The sequence below is a fragment of the Haliotis rubra genome, unplaced genomic scaffold (genome assembly GCF_003918875.1).
Source record: "Haliotis rubra isolate DU_JTF1 unplaced genomic scaffold, ASM391887v1 Scf508, whole genome shotgun sequence".
NCBI classification, from domain to species: domain Eukaryota; kingdom Metazoa; phylum Mollusca; class Gastropoda; order Lepetellida; family Haliotidae; genus Haliotis; species Haliotis rubra.
In genome coordinates this window covers 805,216-814,502 of record NW_025767200.1, presented here as the reverse complement: position 1 = coordinate 814,502, position 9,287 = coordinate 805,216, and the positions used below count along the sequence as shown (strand labels likewise).

The following is a 9,287-nucleotide window of genomic DNA, read 5'->3' as shown; positions in this document are numbered from 1 at the left end:
TTCGACCAATCGTATGTTCCTGTGTCATCGTCCTGCCCATTGTTATCTTCGTCAGATTCTTCGTCGCACTTTTTCTGAATTGTAAGCAAACGTTGACTGTGTTTCTCGGCTCCACAGAAGGCACTGTCTATGTCAAACTTCACATCCGACTTCCTATACACAACTTTGGAATGGAATTCCTGAGGTTCTTCAAAATATTTTTGGCTTTCTCAACTTAACATAGAATTCATCACCGGTGTCAATCGTTCCCTGAAAATGCCCCGTCGTTGTAATGAGATTCCATTAACGGTTGGCCTGGAACCATATCAACTGTAAAAGAATAAAAGAGCAGAATTAATAATAAAAGAAAATCAAGTTCGGTCTGACATATCGCCAAAGTGATATCTGTCCATACTTGATTTCTCAGCGCAGTTCAAAATATAATCCATATAATTCTCCCCAACCCAACACCCCAACCCAACACCCCCTCTCCAATTAAAAATTGAAGGGGTGGTGACAACCATTATTGGCATGAGTATATATATAAGATTTGGTGAAATCTTTAGCCGCCCTATGCCCCAACACGTTCTTTTTCTACCTTAATCATATTTTGTTATAAATTCCCTCTTATACAACCATTTATCAGCTGTGTTTAAAGAAATATTTACACACATTGTTCCCGAAATTGCTTCAATCAAATGCAAATTTTCCATACACATCCAAATACAATCCAACATTCACAAAAGCCTTGGTAACAAGATTACCTTATCATGGAGTATGTTCACCTTTTCAACCAAATTACTGAGAGTTTATTTTAAAATTTCAATACCCTCCAACGTAATTATTAAAGCTAGGCGATTTTGAAGACATGTTTTCAACTTGTTTCTTACACATCCACATATATCTGTACACGTTGTCGTCACCAAAGTACCACTTAATAAGAATTATTATGAAGAAAATTAACCACCAGTATCTAAAAGTAGATCCACACACTGATGAAAGTTACTGTGCAAATTTAATTGGAAACGGTTAAAAGGTCCATGAGTGATGAGATTAGCGACCTCCTTTTTTTCCATATCTTGCCCCGATTTCATCCCGAGACACCCTTATACTGATCTGACAGAGGCCGTCAGCCCGAGGTCAGATAATAGATCGAGAGTTTCCGATATGGAGCCAATATATGAAAGGGTCAGTAATGGATTTTATCACTTTTAATTCTAATTACCCTGGCAGTTTACGGAACAAATCGAAAAGAAATTTGCATTGTATCCGACAGCTAAAGGTGCCGTTTTTGATGGTGGCAATTGAATGGCGTTATCCGTCCGCTGCGCCTTTCTGGGTGTGCCCTCTAGTAATCGAACCATTTTACATTACGTCACAATGTAGGTGACGTCACGATGCATGTCGAGTGGTCATCGCTTCGTACGGCCTCTACAGTAAACTACTCCGTTGCATCCCGTTTCTTGGTTTGCAGTTGCTTCACGCAGCTAACATCGCACTGGTGGAAACATTACGTTTATGTTTTAGGACGGTTAAAAAGCGCCCACCTCGTACTTTAACTATAATAGTTCAGGGCGAAAGTGTGTTTATGGCACTATACATGGTGGTAGAGCGAACTTTGTATTTTGCTTAAATACCAACAAACTATTATAAACCGACAGTGACGTCCTCCTATTATTGTTCTTAGGGGACACTTTTTTCTCGTAATATCCCTCAAATCTAAATAACAGGGGCGGTGGGGTAGCCCAGTGGTTAAAGCGTTGGCTCGTCACGCTGAAGACCGGAGTTCGAATCCCCAAAGGGTACAATGTGTGAAGCCCATTTCTGGTGTTTCCCGCCGTGATGTTTCTGGAATATTGCTGAAAGCAGCGTAAAACCAAACTCAGTCAGTCAGTCGGTATCTTAATAACGTCCACTCTGCCCGGGCATTTTCTGAGGAATAGCTATGAATTATTACTTGTTTTGAAGATTGATAGACTTTGTCTACACCATCACTGAATGCACGATCTTAAAATTCATGATACGCCCGACGGTATTTAACGTAGCGCCGTACCCGACGCTTGGTTCGAACGGCCTTAACGCGACTTTATATGGTACGCCGCAGGCGTCAACGACGTCGAATGAACAATGCTTTTGCCAATCCTGTTTGACACCGGACGCAGTGAACAATGGCGGGCATCGCGCGACGTAAGCGGCAGGTATTTCAAAACGAAGATAAATGGCATCGACTATGTTATAGGCTCTGAACGTGGCTGACCAAGGTTACGTCTAAAGAAGAATCGTTAAACGAAACCTTGAGTTTAAAACGCAAAATGCTTCAGTCCTCCCGATAAACTGTCTGTCGACCCGAAAATGAACTTTACACCTATATCCAATCAAATACCACCCTAGAGGCCATGTTCATTGTTTTAAAGCATACCATCTGCAAATGAAACGATCTCTTCTCCACTCTAAACATAATCGAAGGGTGGTGGGGTAGCCTAGTGGTTAAAGCGTTGGCTCGTCAAGCCAATGACCGAGACCGGGTTCGAATCCCACACATGGGTACAATGAGTGAAGCCCATTTCTGGTGTCCCCGCCGTGATATTGCTGGAATATTGCTTTAAAAGCGGCGTAAAACCAAACTCAGTCCAGTCAGTCAGTCTAAACATAATCACCGCCACTATTGTTCGGTCCGGCATACCTCCGGGCCGTCAAAAGCGAAGCAAACTCTACACATGTATCTTCAATTGCGTTTTAATTCACAGATTAGTATTACATCTACATATATATCACTTTTCAGTCCTTTTCTCTCTGTTTCTGCCGTGAAGGTCCAGGGTTAAAGTGCCTTCAGTGAACCCATGCTTGTCGTAGAGGCGACTAACGGGATCAGATTGGTCAAGGCTCGCTGACTTGGTTGACATATGTCATCGGTTCAGAATGCGCAGATCGATGTTCATGCTGTTGATCAGTGGATTGTCTGGTTCGGACTCGATTATTTACAGACCGCCGCAATATGGGTGGAATATTGCTGAGTCTGCAGCGTAAAACTAAACTCACTCGCTCCTCTCACTCTTCTCCGACAGCATGGCACTCAATCAAAGAGTGTTGTTGTTAAAGTCTGTTATTTACTTAGCCCGGGCGTGTCAAAGCAACTTAAACCTGACACATGTATCTTGAGAAGTCTCTGCGGAATGAAGATCTTAGATTCTGTTTACATCCAATGAATATGGTTATATCTATCCCTAAATACCACTTCATAGACCCAGTTTTCTTTGTAACATCACAATGTGGCATTTTAAGGTAGATATAATATACTGATCTATGGATTTCAACACATTCCAAGATACATGTGTGAGGTTAAAGGTACTTTGACAGCCAGACAGACTCGAGCCAGCTGAAGGTGGTGCACGATTGAACAACCCGAGTGGTTGCAGACAAGAGCTTCACTTTAACGGACCAGTTACCTTTGCATGTGGCATTTTGTAACGCATTTCAATGTGATATGTAGGTAGATATAATACTAATCTATGGATTCAAGGCACAATTAAAGATACACCTTTGAGGTGTTAGGTGCTTTTGACACAGACACCAAGGCGGAGCGGACGCTTGTGACAGTGTGTTTTGTTGAGAATATATAAAAAGAAGAAGTTCACTTCCAGGCAAAGTGTTTGCTTAAAATGCTACGCTTTGCGACTCTATAAAAGAAAGTATTTAGGTGAATATAATACCATTTGCCTTTCGTATTGTACTAGCAACTTTAAGCATATGCCTACGCGCGCTGGCTATCGGATTTGGGCTGGGTGTTGTTTACGGTTTAGAATACAATGAAAACCCACATAAAAATTGTGGCAAATGTATACTTTCTTTTGATCGCTTTATAACATATTACAAAAGGATGTGATTAATACTGGCCTATTTTAGCACATATATAATCATGTCATAGACTTCCGCATATGATATGAGAGACAAATTAATTTCAAAACCGATTAGCATCCCTATTTTAAAGATTTCTTACGGTTGGTACATCTAACAATGAAACCATACTTGTCGAAACAGGACGCTTTAACATGCATATTGAGAGTCAAATAGGAGTTATTAGATACTGGATTAAACTTATATAGAATGCCTGATTATCGCTTTAGCCCCCATCAAAGTTATCAAATATTGTTATCACTGGATAAATGTGGAAAGTATTCATGGGCTTCAGATGTGAAATATGATGATATTTTCAAGCGAGTTTTTCTTATGTTTGGTTTAAGCAAGATATTTGGTGATATAAAATGTTTGTCAACATTTAAACAACGAATAAAAGATATGTATATATATATATATCTTTTATTCGTTGTTCGTAACTGTATCATATATATCTATATATATATATATATATATATGTAAGATTACAGAATACCGGATACCTTCCGCCATCTTTGAAAGCACGTGAGTTTACTATTGGTTAGGGTTAGAGGGTTAGGGTAAGGTTTAGGGTTAGGAGTAAGGGGAGTTAGAGGTAAGGTTTAAGGCAAGTGTTAGGATTAAGGTTTAGGGTTAAGGTAAGGTTTAGGGTAAGTGTTAGGGTAAGGGTTTAGGGTTAGAACTTAAGGGTTAGGGTGAGTTTAGGGTTAGGGTGACATTGACACTAAACAATATGGGCTAGTAGAGTATCAGTATTCCTTATGTAAGTGTACCATATATATATATATATATATATATATATATTCAAAAGTGGTACGCATCAGTCACTTCATCCAGTTTTCTTAGTCGTTATTCACGATGTAAATCGATGTTCGGACCTGCAAACTATATCAGTGTTCTTAATGATAAGTCCCTTTTAAGAATTTTTTTTGTAAATTTAGAATCTCTCTACATGCCTTAAAAATAGAACGTTTTAGAAAAAGATAATAATACATTGGAAGATTTATCATGTTCTTATTGTTCTTCTGGTGCAAAACTGAAGACGAACGTCACTTATTATTAGTCTGTAAAGACTTTCTCTGCCTGCCGAAAGAAGTATTTAAAATGCACTAATGATGCCCCACAAACGATATTCAATGTACTTAATTCTAATAATGCTGATATTATTAAATCTGTTGCCATTTTCATAAAACATTTGATGTCCATCCGTAAATGACATGTAAAACCATAATTTCATGTCACGTGACCAATAGTTGTAATTGAGTAACTTCATTTTGTACTCTGGGCCACTGGGCTTAACTACTGAATAAAACCTGTGTGACTGTCTGTCTGTCTATCTGTCTGTCTATCTCTGTCATTGTCCAGGTAATCCATCAATGTCGGGTGGTTATTTGAAAGCCTGAACTTCAAGGTATATCTAGTCGTTCCTCAAATCTCTGTAGTACTTTTTGGGGACAGTCTTTGGCCGGCATTATACTGAAGCATCTTTGCCTCGTTCAGTCCTTGTTCATCTTCAAGAACTTGGGCCATCTCGAATAGGTTGGGATGTTGTTTTACCACAACCTTCTTGAGACGGCCATGCCAATTGCAACCCCGGAGGTTGTTGTTTGTGCAGGGGCCGTCAGTATTTTTGGTACAGTCGAAAAGATTCACTTTGACTTCGCTGTGTACAGGTCCGTGGTTGTGGTCTCCAGGTATTTGGGAAATTATGTCGTTCACTGTTAAGACGGATATGCAGTCGTTCTGAATGCATCTCCACGAGATCCATTTTCCCCTTTTCTTCTTGTTCACAATAAACATAAAACCATTTACATATATGAATGTTCCACCACGAGAAGTATGAAGAAACCAATTGTGCATTTTCCATAACTGAATTTGTGGAAATGATGATGAAAACTGTCAATTCCAAGTTTATGTAAGAAATGAATAACTCACTACTAATGAATTGAGTGAACTAAACTCACTCACTAAACACGCTGGTTCACATGTCAACCCGCTGGTACAAAAGTCATATTTCGTTTCCTGAGTGGAGACATTTTACATTTTGTAGAAAACCAGTGTATCGATCCCTTAAAACAACACCTTTTTCACAACATCAACTAAATTTGACAGAATTTTTTACTTAAGGTGTTCTGGCACTAACCCCTCGATTGGTTTACTTAAATAAGTAGTAATGTTGAACATGAAGTCAGCGATAAGAGATCAATAGCAGTACAACTGCATCACAAAAGGTTATTCCCCGATTTTCCAATATAACAATTTCTAAACACGACGTCGCCATCGACGTCGTGGACGACGTCGATTTTGTATTTTTGTCGTAGATCATTCTTGTGTATTTCTGCACGACGTCGTCGTCGACGTAGTGTTTTTATTCGACGTACTTCTTTTTTTACGCGCCACGCGATGGCAATTATAGGACACCATAGTTTTACCCACTTTGCTACGAAGGCTCGCTGTGAAGAATGACGGGTCGTCCTCGCAAGATACGTTTGTATCGTTTACCTTTGCCGTTTATAACATTAACATGAACAGGCGCGTAAAAGTTTGCTCCCGTGAAAAATTTCCATCTTGCTCTTTGTGACATAGACAAACCTTAATTGAACGAAATGAAACCTATATCATCAACCTTGATAGGCAAATCAAAAACTGAACTTGCGCGTTAGTTTCTGAAACACTTGTCAGTTCATACTCTGCAATGTTTTTAACTATCACTTATATTTAATATCCTCCCGCTCCTCTGCTTCATCTAGTTCCATCAATCTATTATTGGCAAGCAACGATAGCGTCCGATCACCTGCCAGTTTCATTTAAAGGTTGCCGCAACTAAATCTGACGTCATTTTCATGACGTCCTGGAACATATGACGTCACTCTTTTTGTGTTACGTTCGCACACAAAATTGAGTTGTGAGATATCGGTTATCTTACCGCTCGGAGCAGGGAAGATATGGATCATCTTGTCGGGTCCAGATATGCACCCAACGATTTCGCCAATATGCGTTTAGCAAAAAAATATATACGAGGAAATTATTACTGTATTAAGTGATAATAGAAAATATAGGCGACAGGAAAATTACTTTATGATTATCGATATGGAAAATAGTTATCGATAATATCGTACATAAATGTTTCGTACAGATTACAATTTAATTTACATTCACAATACAGTGTTAAGACTTGTGTTAAAGTGCTGCCTATATAATGTTCAGGACCCTGTTTTGATAGCATACCATGTAGCATGTCACCACTCACGAGTGATGTGAAATATATTCATTTGTGGCTTTTTGTGGCATTTTGCTTCATGGTACCTCTCCGATGTTTGTCGATAATAGATCGATATTTAGTTAACGAATATCGATCTCTATGAGCTGTGTCGATAGCCAGGACTACAATATAATGTGTCTCCATTTTGCATTTAAGGACTATTGATTAACCGTAAACAAATATGAACATTTGACTTATTGTAACATTTCTTGAAAATTTTGAAAGATGAGAAATATTTGATAATAACAAAGCAAGAGACGAGGAAAATCAGTTTGTTACCATAATCTTCTCAGGAGATTTCCGTTATACGCTCGGCTGATATCGTAAGGCACTTGACCGATCGTTGTTTCAATTTGTATGTGCTGACTGAAGAGCTTCGTTGTCGTCGCAGGGTTATGTTGAAATCCCTAAAACACGAAGAAGACATGATAATGACTGGATTACTCTGGAAAAGACAAACTACAGCAAATATATAAATATGGTGATCTTTCAAAACGTTTGCGGAAGACATGTGGAGGACATTCTAACTGTTATGCTCTCTGTGACAATACTGATGTCCGATACAATTCCCTAATTTGACTCCAGACAATTCAGTGATCAACATCAAGGAGCATCGAATCTACGTAATTGGGAAACGATGACATGTGTCAACTAAATTATCTCGCCTGACCACCCGATCCCATCAGTCGCCTCTTACGTTATGCGGATTGCTGAAGATCAATTCTAACCTGGATGCTGCGCGGGTGAAACAAGAAAAGCATGGATTGTTGGAAGATCCAGTTCTAAACCTGGATCTATATGAGTTCAGCGATTTGATAGTGCATGGCTACACACACACACGTGATATAGTGGGATTTATGCAATCTACTGTGCTTTCCTTTACGAGTATGGTTTGGCGGAGTTTAATTCTATAATATAGGAGACTACTTTATTGCAAGATAAACGTAGAATGAGAGAATGAGTTTTACGCCGCTTTGAAAATATTCCACTTGGCCATCACGGCGGGGGGATAATTCAGAAATCAGCTTCACATTGTACCCATGTGTGTGGAGTCGAACCTGGTACCGGCGTGACGAGCAAACACTTTGTGAATCACAAGCAACCCCACCGCAGCTTAAACGTAGAATGACAAATACGAGCAAGAAGGAGACAATCTGTTCGAATCTCTACCGGTACAAGGTGGAAGATATGGATTAATGGCTAGCATTTTATCGCGCTTAATATACTTCGTGAATTGAAAACAAATGGGGTGCACTTGGTAGAGCGTCCGCCAAGACTGAAAGGTCGTGTTTGGATTTAACCACGCCATACGGAAAAATGGGACTTTGTCACCATGCCTGGAACTCGGTATAATGTGATACAAAACAATGTGTCGTTCAGGGTACAGTGTGCCTCAGTGTGGTATCGATTTTACCTTCAAAAGCTGAAAAATAGATTGACATCTGGCTGCGTTATCGCTTAGAACGATGATGTTGTTGTTGGTGGAGGTGGTGGTCGTGGTACCAGAGGTTCGTAGTTGATGATGTATCCTGGTTTAGACCTGAAGATGTACACAAAGGTTTATACATACCATCCACAGCTAGCATCCTCAATGTCTTAAGGCGTTTGCACACAAAATAACATTACATGTTGTCATGCAATTGATAACGGAGAGGTGGGGTAGCCTAGTGGTTAAAGCGTTCGCTCGTCGCGCCGAAGTCCTGGGGTTGATTCCCCATGAGAGTACAATGTGTGAAGCCTATTATTTTTTGCCGCTTTGAACATTATTTCAGTTAAGTTACGACCAGTTAGCTTCATGTGGGTCGCACCCGTGAAGATCAGGTTAGAATTGAGTGTTCAGCAACCCATGCTTAAGAGGCGACTAACGGGATCAGACCGTCAGAGCTCGCTGACTTGATTGACACATGTCATCAGTTCCCAATTGCTCATGCTGTTAATCAGTGGGTTGTCTGGGTCCAGACTAGATTGTTTACAAATCCGCCGCCATATATACTTGAGGGATATTGCTGAGTGCGGCGTAAAACTAAACTCACTCATGTGAGGTAAAATCCCAGTAATTAAGATCACAGACGTCTACTATTTTTAATTGAGGCCTTTAATTCTGAAGAATATTTTGCACACGTACTGAGTTCTTCTTCTGTAATAATTAACC

General features: G+C 39.7%; 1 long non-coding RNA gene across 1 annotated transcript; it reads right to left on the bottom strand.

Annotated features, from left to right (window-relative positions):
- Window positions 1-266: 266 nt before the first annotated feature.
- On the bottom strand, window positions 267-8,661 carry LOC124292116. Its single transcript, XR_006902361.1, has 3 exons — window positions 8,550-8,661; window positions 7,415-7,542; window positions 267-309 (listed from the first exon to the last, which is right to left on the bottom strand). It is a non-coding gene; the product is annotated as an uncharacterized LOC124292116 (long non-coding RNA).
- Between the last annotated feature and the right edge of the window lie 626 nt (window positions 8,662-9,287).